The 14333-nt window shown below is 40.3% G+C and overlaps 1 protein-coding gene across 2 annotated transcripts in view; it reads right to left on the minus strand.

Annotated features, from left to right (window-relative positions):
• Positions 1 to 14333, minus strand: part of LARGE1 (LARGE xylosyl- and glucuronyltransferase 1) — a 296670-nt gene that overhangs the window by 84617 nt on the left and 197720 nt on the right. The gene's annotated exons all lie outside the window — the stretch shown is intronic.

A 14333-nucleotide genomic window follows, 5' to 3' on the forward strand; every position in this document is an offset into this window, starting at 1 on the left:
CTCGAGTTTGAAGAGCATGGTATGTCTCAGAGGTTGCTGGTAAGCATTAGTTATCGTTTACTTTCTAAGTTTACAGCTGTTTACTACATGTATGACACACTTTACTATCATGACAATAAGGTCCTTAATATTCCTGATGAAGAATCCAGTAAGGCTTGGAAAAAGAAACTTAAGAAACCCTGTTCTTCATTTCCCTTTTTTCCCTGTTTATTGGTTTAATACCCAGTAATTCCTGTCATTCTGAAGAACCTCAGAGGGAGCAAAGAGGAAGAGGGCTGTCTCAGCTGAGTAAAGGGATAAAAACAAGCATCATGAAAATAAGCTTAAGCTTTAATTGAGAAAGAAAGATGAAAAACGTGAGCTCAGAATTCTATTACACGGCCCTGAGCCAGGGAAACTTTGAAGTGTTGCAAAAGAGTTAAAGCCTAAAAGCAAAGAGGTGAAAGACTAGCAGAAGGTGCCGGTTTCATTAAGTACATATGTTGATGATAACAGGAAGAAAGGGCAAGACTTGCTGTCCACTGAAACACAACAACTCCCATAATGTATTCTGCACATCATATCATTCAAGCCTCTAATATTTCATTCATTGATTTTATTGTCAAATGAAAAGGCGCTTGTTCCAAGTGGCATTTAGTGAGACAGATGCGGAGAGACTCTGACTTCATTACTGGGAGTTTGCTCTCTGGATAACGTTGACATTATATAGGTAAAAGTCAAAAAGACTGCAAAAGAATACCAGTTCTACTGCTTAAAAAAGTCTCTCCAGTGCTCTCCCTGGGAGCTGAAGGGCTTTGCACCCAGTCAGTCTGCAGTCTGCCTCACACGTCATCTGAGAAAAAGCATCACTCAAACTTCTGACATAGGTACATTGAGATAAGTTCTGTTAGCCGAGGATTCATTTTTTTGTGCTGATTGCTGTTCTCTGCTACAGAAAGAGAGAAGATCAGAGGAGAAGTCTATGAACTATAAAACACCCAGTTTCAAAGAAATATTTGGCATTGTGCTTACAAAACAGAGAGGACAAACAGACATGAATCAGTCTGTTATTTTTAGCCTCAGTAGCAAATATCATCAGAGAGATCTTGGAAGTATGTTTACTGTCTCTCAGTAGTTACAAGTGGTTGCACCAGTTGAGAGGCAAAGAAGAGCTCAGAGTTCCTTTTAGCCACAGAAATAAATGTAATGGGAAGTCAACCACCAGAAAGAAGGAAACTAACATCTGTATGGAAGTTCAAAAAGCACCCCAATACAATTTGCCTGTTCCCAAATCCACCTGGTACAGGCTAAGTGAATACTGAAACAACAGTGTTGAGAAAAAACACTGTAAGCCTTGCTCTCTTTGGAAAGAATTAGAGGAGGAAAGTGCCTCACCAAGAAGGTGCCTGCAGCCACATGTTACAGATACCTTTTATAAGCAATAGAAGAAGCTGATCCAAACCCTTACAGGCTAAAAAAGACTCTGCAACCAGGCCCTCCTTTTCCTGTGTGCGTGCTCCTTGTCCTACATTAATATGTAAAGTGTAGCATTAGAACTCCACTAACTCTCCTTACTGCTCTTCCCCTGTAATGAGGTCAACTTACTTGGACCTTCTGAAAGGTTAGGTACAGGAGAGTCAAGATACAAAATGGATTTATGCTGAAAATAGCTGGTAGTTGTCTGACCTGGCCAAAAAGGCAGCATCTGTAGGCAGGCACAGCAGCAGAATTTAAAATGCCTGAGTGTTGTGGTTAAAAGCAAGGTGCCTGTTAGCAGCTTGGAAAAACTTTCATTGCCTGTTAGCAGCTTGGAAAAACTTCCATTAATTTAATGTATAAACTCCACTGGGATTTAAAATTAAACAACAGTGCCCCTTTGCTAATCTGAGCCAAATTGAACTGCTTTTATTTTAGTGATTTTTAGAGCAAAGTTTAGGGTGAAAGCTTCAGTATTAGAGAAGAATGATACTCAAATACTGAGAACATCTAGATAAGATAAACCACAGTTCCGCAATACAATGAGAGAGAGGCATCAAATTCCTAGGAATTCTGATGACATAAAAATGTAGTAAGACAGCTGTGCATCCCCAGCAGGAAGGCATGCAAAGGGCAGGAAGTTAGGGTATCAGTTAATTCCCTTAACCTCTACGAATGCATGAAGTGTAAGCCACATTTCTTTTGTGAAGCAGTAAAATTCTGTCCTGAGTTCTGAATCTATCTTGCACCTCAATGAATTCTGTAATCAAAGACTAAGAACAGCAAGCCAAATATGAGTGAATTTCCCTTTACTTATTTTTGCCTTTACCTGTGTGGAGACCAGTATTGGACATTTCATGGTAACAGAATAGAATAGAATAAACCAGGTTGGAAGAGACCTTCAAGATCATCGTGTCCAACCTATCATCTAACACCACCTAACCAACTAAACCATGCAACCAAGAACCCTATCAAGTCTCCTCCTGAACACCTCCAGGGATGGTGACCCCACCACCTCCTTGGGCAGCCCATTGCAATGGACAATCATTCTCTGTGTAGAACTTCCTCCTAACCTCCAGTCTAAACCTCCCCTGGTGCAGCCTGAGACTGTGTCTTCTTGTTCTGGTGCTGGTTGCCTGGGAGAAGAGACCAACCTCTGCCTGTCTACAACCTCCCTTCAGGTAGTTGTAGAGAGCAATAAGGTCTCCCCTGAGCCTCCGCTTCTCCAGGCTAAGCAAGCCCAGCTCCCTCAGTCTTTCCTCATAGGGCTTGTGTTCCGAGCTTCTCACCAACTTTGTTGCCCTTCTCTGGACTCGTTCCAGCAAGTCAACATCCTTCCTAAACTGAGGGGCCCAGAACTGGACACAGTACTTAAGATGCATCCTAACCAGTGCAGTGTACAGGGAGACAAAATGGTAAACAATACAAAAATTGAAAGCTGCAAAATTAATTTGGCTAACTCATTCCCTCATAACCACAACCATTAGATGAGACATTGTACTTGCTCTTAAAAGGGGAACAAACCTACGAGATAAATAGAATGAAGAAAATTATCCATAACATATCTGCACAATAAGCCTCTGTGGTGTATCAAAAAAAGCAGTTCCAAGAGAAAGGGCTTCACTCTGTATTCCATGGGGGACAAAAAAGTTGAAAACCCCTCACCTATCAGATGATCACAAGACAGACCTTTTATTAGCTCCATATAGTGGAAACTGATGTCACCTTTTTGTTAGTCATGCTGCAGATCTATTAAGCACCGTAATAAATATAAAGTAGAATCGAAACATTTAATACTATAGCAAATTAAAAATAGATTGCCTTTCAAGTGCTGAAAAACAGAAACAAATTAATATGCATTTGCAGATCAGGAAGGCCTTAAGTGAAAAACAAACAAACAAACAAACAAATCATGATGTAGATGATAATTTTGACTGTGTATTGGGAAGATCTTGGCTTCAACTGGATTTAACGCTGTGAGAATTAATTCATACCTCAGTCACATAAATGCTGGAGAAGGAAACACACTAATTTGAGAAGTTATGATCCCAGAACGGGAGTTACTACTGCCTACCTAGTTCATCTCAGTGTATAGCCATCTGGATTAGCTGCAGCCCTTTGCAGTGGCCTTCTGTAATAGCTGTATGGAGAGTGAGAGGGACAATGACTCCCCATAAAATCTGTTAGAGCAGTTCATGGCAAAGTAATGAAGAGACGGTGTCAATAATTTCTTAAATCACTCCTACTGAAATCGTCAGGACATCAGTTTATCCTTCCACAAGCATGCAGTAAATGGGACATTTACAGTTAATCTGTTCTAATCTCTAGAAAAGGTAAATCTTTTTTTAGCACCGAGAACAGATTCTACAACCTGGTACATCTGCGCCAGTCTCTCTTCAGTATTTCAGGTTAGCTTCCACCTCTACCCTTTTAAAATGAAAATGAAACTTTAGGATTCTTTGTTGGAGATGCAGGAATAAAATGCAACTATGTTGTCCCAAACAGACAGACCCACCTTAGATTTACTCTTCATAAAGTAAAAGATAGTGTAGGTGGCTCTGATTATGAAATCTGTGCAGAGATGCTTTTCAAATGAACCCTAATTAACTCTTAGGTTAGTCTCCAGTTCCAGCTTCCTTCTACTGTAGTGACTTAATCATCCCCTGGGGCATTTCTTAACTTGCCACTTCATCACTGCTACTTTTATCTTGGACCTACACTTGTTCCCTAAGGGTTTTCAGGAATTTCTTTTTCACAAGGTTATTTCTCATTTGCATGGTTTTGCTCTCTGTGTTCAATGCTGCAAACTGTGGATTGTCAACAGCGCTTTGCAAGCTGGCGTAAGCAACAGAGGGATCATTTTCAGTGGTACATATACATTCAAAACAAACAGGAGTAAATAACACAAGACCTCTCTACAACATGTGAAACACTAGTTTCTTTCCTTCTAGAATAAGATGTGACCTTCTTACTGAATATAAAGCTCTTATTCTGTCACTTAGGCTCAGCCCATTAACTGCATAAGGAAGCAGAATCCAAGGCATAGATCAAATTCTGGGACAGCCTTCCATTTGTTATAACCACATGAAGAGGAACTCAGCTCCTGCCTTTCCATGAAAGGAAAATAAACAATTTCCCATTTAAGCTCTTAAGATCAATGCTGCAAGAAGAGAAATGTGTGAGTATGCATGCACTGAAGGAAAGGAAGATTTATGCAAGATGCAACTTAAGATACAAAGGCATTAAAAAAGAGATCATCATCTCTTTTGGAGGTAGAGAAAAAGATCTTCTATATATCATTATCAGACTCTAATCAGCTCCAGAAACTCAAAAGAACTAATGTTATTTCATTTCACGACAGGTGGGAAGGTTCACCCCTCAGAAAGACTGAATGAGGGCTGACTCAACAGCAGTCATAAATTATTAACTAATTTGAGGGATTTTTCCCCTCCTCTTTTTCTCCAAGTCCTCTAAGCTAATTTTGTAGCTCATGCAAGGACAGATCTGAGAGAAGAATTATCAAGCAGGTACGACAGGATTAAGTAAATGCTCTATGACAAGACAATGTTGGGCTTCTCTCACTGAACCACTACATAAATTATTTGTGGTCAGGATTAAAGTATTTAATTAAATCATCTTTGTGTAGATGAAACATGAAATTTTTTTTTTAAATTGCTGCAAGAGGGAAAAAAAAAATTAAAATCCCTTCTTCTGCTTCTTACAATATTAAGTCTGCAGTTCAAAACCCCAAATGATCAAAACAGGAGTGACTCACCGGCAGGAGCATTAGGATAAATCAATGTACCTTGAAAGTTATCTCTTTGCATACTCTTCTCCCCCAACCAAGATGATTGCTATGTTATGCAAATGTCCTGGAACAAGGACAGCTTCCAGACCAGAAATGCAGTGTCCCTGCCTGGTACAGACAAAAATTCTCCTTAATATAAAGTTGTTTGCCATTTTATAGCGCTCTTACTAAACACTAGCAGCCTGTTAGAGAACTCAGGGAGAAAAAGGACTACCAGTTTTTTTGTTTACACAAACAATACTGGGGAGTGAAGAAAGGTCTGTTATTTAAGAAAAGATATGTGTGTGTGTGTAGAGCAAAGGGTTTTTCTGACCCCTGAAAACAACAAAAAAGGAAAAAAAGTCAAATTGAAGATGTAGCTCTTCCTTCTGAGATGTATTTTCTACACTACCAGAAGTGTTGCTCAGTTCTGGTCAGCAGGTTCGAAAAATCTTATTGCCTGCAACCATACAACACAGCTACCCTAGGACTGGAGAACCGAGAAAGACATGCCTAGAGTTTTATACACTGTACTAAGTAACATCCAAAATTGTGGCTGAGCTGGGGCAGAAACAAATTTCTTTGCTTCCATGAAAATACTTTTTCCAGTCACATTTAGCAAAACGCTCTGACAAATGAATGCCTGAGCTTGGTTTGCCTCCATTTGGCTGCAGAACTGAATGAAATATTCTAGCTGGTGGATAAAATGCAAGGACTTGGACTCAATTCTCTAGCCACTGTCAACCAGGATGGAAGGACTTCAAGCCCCTTCTTGGTATTTGGACTAGCATTCTGGCTGGAAGAAAAGCCAGTGGGGAATGAGTTGGTTATTAATGCAAATCCTGAAGATCTCCCTTCAGAAGATAAAGGTGTTACCAACAGGATGTCTACTTCTTATTGTGGAGAGCAAATCAATCAGTTTCATTTTTTTTTCCCTTTTAATTTCAAGATGCTGCAAAGTAGACAAAAATAATAATTTGTACAAAATCATTACAGATGTATGAAATAACAAAGTACTGTGAATTGATCTTTCCATCTAAGAAGCCATCTCAGAGTCTCTTTAAATGACAGCTAAGAAGGAACTTCTGCCTGCAGTTAGACTTTATTATTCCCTCTGCTGCATGGAATGTAAAGTAAATAATTGTGTGAAGGGGTGAAAAAAAGCTGCTTTATTATTATTATAATTTATTATTATTACTTCTTTCCAATTCTGTTGTTTGCAGAACAGCATATGTATTCTTTGTTCTCAAGAACAGTGAAACCAGCAAAGAAATGTTCTCTGGAAACAGACATTAAATGGAATGTCTATGCGAATGTATGCGCAATAAAACCCATGACCTAATGTTCAGTAATTTAAGTGAGCTCTGGTTCACAAAACTATACACAAACACAGGCACATATGTAGCAGAAGCTACATGAATACTGCTGAACAATGGAACAAGGCAGATTCTTTTAATGATTCTAATGATTTCTGGACACACTGTATCGGCAAGTTACTGTGTACGAGAAGGAAATGATCACAGAATCACAGAATCACCAAGGTTGGAAGAGACCTCAAAGATCATCAAGTCCAACCTGTCACCACAGACCTCATGACTAAACCATGGCACCAAGTGCCACGTCCAATCCCCTCTTGAACACCTCGAGGGATGGTGGCTCCACCACCTCCCTGGGCAGCTCATTCCAACGGCTAACGACTCTCTTAGTGAAGATCTTTCTCCTCACCTTGAGCCTAAACTTTCCCTGGTGCAGCTTGGGACTGTGTCCTCTTGTTCTGGTGCTGATTGCCATGCCTGCAACTGTATCATGTAACAACACAGGGGGAAATCCAAACAAAAACAAGCATATGGAACTGCTACAGGAATTTAATTGAATTCTCTGTATGGATTACAGGCTGGAGGGCTGAAGTAAGCTATAAGGTATATGATACTGCACATATTGAAATACTTCCACAGTATTTAAATCCAAAAGTGATTTAAACACCTACAGCAGCTTTCATAAGAAGTTTGATGTATTTCTTCTGGACCACTTAACAATCATGAGCTGTTACTTAATTTCCTTTCCCATCATTACTTACTGTCAATAAATGTGTGTGCTAAATTTAATTTTTCTCCTTTGTAATTAGTCTGGGTCTACCTGCCTGACATATTAACTGATCCTACAGTCTCACATTTGTGACATCAAATGATTTCCATGGTGACAGATTGAGATATATTCCTGAATGAGACTGGTAAGTGGGTCATAGTTGACTGGAAAGGAGAGGAAAAAAAAACCCAAACCCTCCTCTCAGCCTTGGTTAGGCTAATCAATAATTAAGGAAAAACAAAGTCTAAGCAAAAAGTCCAAAACGGTACAGCTGAATTTGCTTGGGAACTGATAATCACAGAGCCCTGTGAAATAGATTTTAGAGATTTTCAGAATCAATCAATCAATCACTGTTTTTTTGAGGACTAGTTTGATTTATAACTTCAGACTCAGCCCGGTGCATAACTTAGTTCAACATTCTTTAATTTTATCTGTAGTGGACAGTTTTGTAGAATAGGCCACTTTATAGACATGTTGCAGCAGCTTTGATCATTAGGTCTGGTCTAGACTTGACACTACAAAGCCTCTGGGCCTTGTCCTTTTGCATAAGGAATTTGCACTCTTTTCTGGTTTATTTCCATTTATCAGCTTCAATTTGTACTGTAGACTACACTTGAAACTATACTGCATGTATATGGGTATGGATTAAAATTTGATGTGTTCTGCTGGATGGGCACCTGTGTCCTTGAATGATGTTTGTCAAGCGTGCTCCAGCGAACACCAGTACACCCATGCCTTGGAACCAAAGCACTCTTGGCTTTCAAAGGCAGCTGAATGAAATATACTCAACAAGGCAGTCTTAGACATCAGCAAGAGCAGTTAGTTGCTGTGGTTCCTGATAAAATGTAGTGTGAGACTATGTAACACAGAATTTACACCCATTGACTGGAAGGAGTCTATTACATAGAGGTAGTATAAGCAGGTACGGCTCCTTTAATGTCAAATGGAGCCATCCCAACTTGTAGCAGGTCAGGATTTGGCTCACTACATTTACACTACAGAAAAATGATGCATTTTTTTCTGTATTTTCTCATAAAAACACCGGCTGTTGGCTTTGCTGCTGATTAACAGCCTCCCACTTGCCCATTCTGGGGAAGTTGGTGAGGAAAGCTGTCAGACCAAGTACAGGATTGCTGGCAAGCTATCCTCTGGCCAAGGCATGCTCCATAGAGCATGCGGCTGTGTAGGAGAGGCTTTGCCATTTGGGAAACTGGGCTTCATGAATTCTAATCCCCAGCAGCCCAAGTTTAGTTCCTAAGAAGTGCAAGCTAAATTAAAACTACCAACTTTCCAAAACGCAAAAGGATTCAACCACTATTTTTGAAGTGATACCAGGATGGCACAGCAGGATGTGTAAATTGATGCTTTATCGCTGAGAGACTACATCTAATTTGATCTTTTCATGGGAGGAAACTCTGCAAGAAGAAAGTACCAAAATCCTGTGTGGCAATAAATGTTACAAGTCACAGAAGGCAGTATTTGCCCTCTAAAGTATCTGACAGTTATCACTCAGGAGTACTCACAATAGCATCTGAGCAACCACAATGAAACCAGACAGCTACAACTTCACGTATTCACAGTAAATCTTGCACAGTTATTCCACTGAGACTAAATATGAGATAAAGCAGAGGGAACTGTGAATTCCCAGTGTAAAAAGGGCTCAGCATAGAAAACAATTATTCCTATGGAGACAATTTATTTGTGCTAGGTGCTGTACAAATACACAATTTGCAATGACTAGACAAGACAAACAATGGGAAGGAGAAATTAAACAGCATTTTTGCGTACCACAAACAGGACCCAGAACTGCAGAGGCAGTAAGGTGTGCACAGATGACTGCATCAGAGCTGAGAAGCAGAGCCCAGACTCCGGTTGTTCCACCCAGTGGAACTGCTCTTGTTGTTCCCAACCCTGCTATGGATTTTAGCAACTTACTTCACAAGCAACAGAGTTTGCCGATACACTGACAACGTTAACATGCACAAATCACTAACCTTTTTTCTTGTTTCAACAGAAGGGTCTATATAGTTGCAAATTAGCTCAGCTTTGCTGAAAGGAGCAATTTTTTAGCTCTTTCACAAATCAGAGAATTTGAAAGAAAAACAATAATAATAATAAAAAGATAGATATGTAACATTTTCCCAGAGGGTCTGAATTGACTCCCTCGACAATGCTGCTTTCAACACCAAGTTCTGCTAACCAAATGGCAAAGTGAAAAGCTTTCCATACCAACTTCTTATTGTCAGACATGACCTTGGGAAATGTTTGCTAACATGTCAGACACAAAGAATATATAATACTGCAATTAGCAAGCATGCAGAAAGATTATATTCATGTTTTATACATATAGATGGATAGATAAATAAAACAAGGGCAGCAAACAGGAGCACTGAAACCACAGCAGGCTGGACAGTCAGTTTGATGAGCGTAGTTAAGAAGATTAATGTGTACTCTAAAGTGAACTCCCCCAGTTGGCCAGTGCTCAATAATTTAAAAGACAATGCAAGAGCCTTCATTTCAAGGTGACAGAAAATTCTGATGATGAAAGAGGTTGCTGAAAACTTACTTTTAATTAAAAAGCAAACAAGCTGAAGCTCCAATTGCCTAACAGGAAGTAATACTATTTAGGAAACAGTGGGGAGGGATCATTATTTAGATAGTTCATTTTATTAAATAAAAGAACTCAAGGAGAACCAGTAACAACTTTTCCGCCCTAGTATCCTTAACAATATGATTACTCATCGACTTACTGAGAAAAAGTTTGAGGCTAAAGAGAAAGCAATTAAACTGACAGATTTATTGCTACCAAGAACAGATACCCACAAAATGAAGAGCTGGGACACATTAAATGACCAGAATAATTCATGAACATTCCCAGGAAGATGAATAAATGGATGACAAAGCTCCCATCTTTTACGTGACATAAAGAGGTAGACAGGTGACAAACAAATTGATAGGTGCATGTTCAGATGGACACAGAGGTGTTATTTTCCTAACATTAACCTTAAAAATGATCAGAATTATTATACTAACACTTTAAAACATGTGAGAACTCAAAACAGAGCAAAACGGGCCAGATTAAAGCCCAGTTTCTATGGAAGCTGAAGTTTTCCAGTTAGCTCCACTTTCTTGTTACAAACACTTCTAACTTGCTCAAGTTTTGTTACTAAACTTAGTGCTAAGAATTTCTGAGTTGTGGGCAAGAATTTTTTTTTCCAAGGATCATTGAGCTCTGTAACAGCCTCAGGCATGCATCATCTGCCACAGCACATGCCAGTGGGGAGCAGCAGTTCATCACGGTCACCTGTGACATTTTGCTGACTGCTCCATCTTTTTCTCAGTGCTAAACTCAATGATCTTAAACTTCAGCTTACACTTCAGCATCAAAGGGTTAATAGGAAGTTAGTACATCACATCTTCTCCTCTGCACTTGCAAAGACCATACTGGGCAGATACTGTTCAGTGAGAGGGATAAAAGAAGATGCTGGTGGAGAGCAACACTTGGCCCTGAATCTATTAGTCAAGACAGAGCTGAGACACTATCAGCCCTAACTCAATGCTGTATCTCAGTGCATCATTATTTTCAATCTTGCTGAACTCATTGAGACTACTCATGGGCTTTTACACTTCAGCCTATGATTAAGTACTTCACTAAATAAGGTCATTAAATTTAAATTGTAGATACTTGCTAGGTACTCCTGAAGGTTGTTCTCTCACCTGCAATATATTCCCTTCAGACTCATGGCTGGCAAAACAAGTGGCAAAATAACATCCCAATCTGCATGTCAGCAATCCTCCCACTAAACTTAAGGCATGGGAAATTGATGATTCAGGAGGGAGATGTGTTTGCCCTGCTGCTGATGTAGAGAAGAATAGTAGATTGTTATGGCTCTCAGGGAAGGATAAGATACACAGAACAGGAAAGGTGTATGAACCTGGCATATGCCAGGTCTTACAGAGATATCTCAATTTGTTTGGGTAGCAGGAGCATGTCAATGCAGCCTTTTGCCACTGTGTGTTTTTGCCACTTCTCAGTGGGCCTCATCAGCCTAACATAGTATTTTGCTAGTGCATTTAACTAGCCTGGGTACATGTGCATGTGTTGACCCCTACAGAGACATATCCTAAAGGATTCACACAGCACTTCCAGAAGCTATCAAGCTTCACTTCTCTCTGTGTTCAGTGTGTACACCTCAAAGCACTCCTCTATCCTGCTTCCTACTCCCAAACAGGCTATCGATCACACTGCAGTGTATGCTAAAGCCATAATGCGGATAACAGACCATTAAAAGCTCAAATGAGACTGCTAAACACATTTCATTAATCATAGCACAATCTAGTCTTGAACTAGGAGCTACAGCTTCAGCAAGCTGGTAATGGAAGTCTTCTTTCTACCCATTTCTAGTAACTGGTAAAGGCAGGATGTCTTCCTGAGCTGAGTATCTTTAAACCTTTTGCCCTTTCCTCCTATTCCTCAGATGCATGCAACATGTGAGAGTTACACTGATGCAGAAAGAGAGTGAGCAGAGAATAAAGAATAAAAATAAGAGAGCTGCTGAGAATAAAGAGTGTGAATGCTGTTCACAGAGCCCAAATTCTCAAAGCCAGAACACCCTCAACTCACACTGACTTTAATAACAGTGCTTTTGAAAACTGGCCAAACTGGCTGCTTCTCCCTGGCAAGGGGTCTTTATTTAGGGATTTGACAGGATACCAGAAAATGACTTTTCTTCCTAGAAGCCCAGACCCAGTGCTGATTCTACCAGTATAAAAGTATAGAAGAAAACACTGTGGAAAAGAGATGCCCCCATTGCACCACTTCTTACTGTTACATCTCTGGCTTTTCCCAGTAGCTTCCCAAGCCCCTTCCAGGGAAAGTCAGTAGATTACACATTACCTGCTAGGCAACTGGCAGGTTAAGAAGAGCTACTTGCCAAGTACATCTGGCTGTTCAACCCCACTGATGCCACATGCCTCTTCATACTAGCTTAAAGGCTGAGTATCATTTTTCCCTCAAGGAGCAGGTTAGAGAAGGTGGTTTCAGCTGAGCTAAGTTGTTTCCTTAAAGAGCAGAGAAAGAAAGCACTATCAAAAAACCCTACTTCAATAATTATTTGGAAGAGTGAACAAGCCTGAACTAAAGGAACCTCTCAGGAAAGGTCCAAGTTTAATCCTAGTGAAGGACTTGAATCAGCAAACCTAGGCTCATCTCTAGTGAGCTTGGTTTCATCCCCTTCTCCTGTTGACCCTAATTTAAAGTGCTCTTGATGAGCCCTGCCAGCTCATGGGCAAGAATCCCTTTTTCCATCCATCTGTTGTCAGCAGGCCCAGTGTTGTGTAAACCTCCCCAAGATGAAGGAAACCATAATTCCACTGATGACACCACCCTCTGAGCCATGTGTTAATCAGGTTTGCTTTCTTGTTCCTTTTTCTTCCCTGCCACTGACGGGATTGAGGGAAACACAATCTATACTTTTGATTGTTCAACAAACCACCTCAGTGCCCTGAAGTAACTTTTGATTGCTTTTGGACTTCTCATAGAGGACTTTTTCTTCTGCATGCAGAAGGCTATGATGATACCTTTACTATCCCTGGCACAGCTATATGTATCTTTTCCAATGCCAGGGGTTTGCAACTGAAATAGTATTTCCTTGGTAGCTATCAAAAGCTAATGCACTCAGCCAGGATTCAATCCAGAGAAACTGGTCCCATACTGACAGCTAGCTGACAGAGTTTTTAATACCTGTGTTGTGTATTAACGCAGTGGGCAAATAAATAGCACACATTCTGTCATTCACTCTCTCCCAGTGTGATGAAGGAGGAGAAAAGCAAGAATAAAAGCAAGGAAACCTGAGAGGTCAAGATCAAACAAAGAAATAAACAATTGCTTATTAAGTGAAGGTTAAATGGAAGAGGAAGAAAGGGAAGGAAACAAAACAAGTGGTACCAAGACCTTTCTGGTGAGTAGACTGATGCCCAGCCACTTCCTGAGCAAAAGATGGCTGTCACCTAAAGCCTCTTGTTCTCCCTTTAATTGCTGAATATGACATTATATGGTATGGAACACCTCTTCACTTAGTTGGAGTCATCTTCCCAGACGTGTCTTCTTCCAAGCCTATTGTGCACCCATCAGTCTCTTCACTGTGAGGGCAGAGTGGCCTTGATGCTGTGCAATCATCATTCAGCAAAAGCTAGAACATTAGGGTGCTATCAGTGTTGTTTTGGTCAAAAATCTAAACCCCAGCCTCATAAGAGATTCTATGAATGGAAGTATTCTAAGCAGACCCAGTACAACCTGACATATAAAAACCCCCAACCAACCCCAAGCAAACCAAAATCACTCAACTACTGTGAACAGAACTAAAAGAGAAGCTAACCTGCTTGCTTGCTGGATGTGGTTTCGGTCAGTTGGTTAACTCAACTAATTTTTCTTACCTTCTGCCTAATAAAGGGAAAATATCAAATGCTGCCAAAGGGTAAGACAACTACCTGTAAACACCATTTTTGTTTTCCCCATTAAAAGCACTTGCATGCTGTAAGGACTTCCCTAATTTCCAGCCACCAGTGAGCTGTATCAGTCCAAAATGCTGGACTACATAAAGCTAGCTTGGCATTGTGTGAAACAACTATTTGGTTTCAAGCAAACCCAAGCTGCAGTTCACCTTATTTAAACTACAGACAGGTAACATCAAGTATTGATGACCAGGCTTTTAAGCAACATGAGCAAGCTGAAATACTTACATATGCATATCAGATTAAACGAGGCTGGTATACAAAGAGGTCCAACTCATGATAAACACTTTGGATGGGTGAGTATTCAAGGGGAAAACAGGTGAGAGCAATGGAGCTACCCTCTTTTGGACGTTGTCAGCTTTTGCTGCAGTATGTCCAGTACTACGTGGATGCAATGTCTACCTGCCACTAGCTGCCCATCTTTGGAGCTAGGTCTCTTTCTGCAGATTACACTGCTGCCCCACTCAGCCATCACGACCTACATAACACAGGT

The sequence above is a fragment of the Melanerpes formicivorus genome, unplaced genomic scaffold (genome assembly GCF_026170545.1).
Source record: "Melanerpes formicivorus ecotype bairdi unplaced genomic scaffold, bMelFor1.0.p_v2 SCAF_8, whole genome shotgun sequence".
In the NCBI taxonomy this organism is placed as follows: domain Eukaryota; kingdom Metazoa; phylum Chordata; class Aves; order Piciformes; family Picidae; genus Melanerpes; species Melanerpes formicivorus.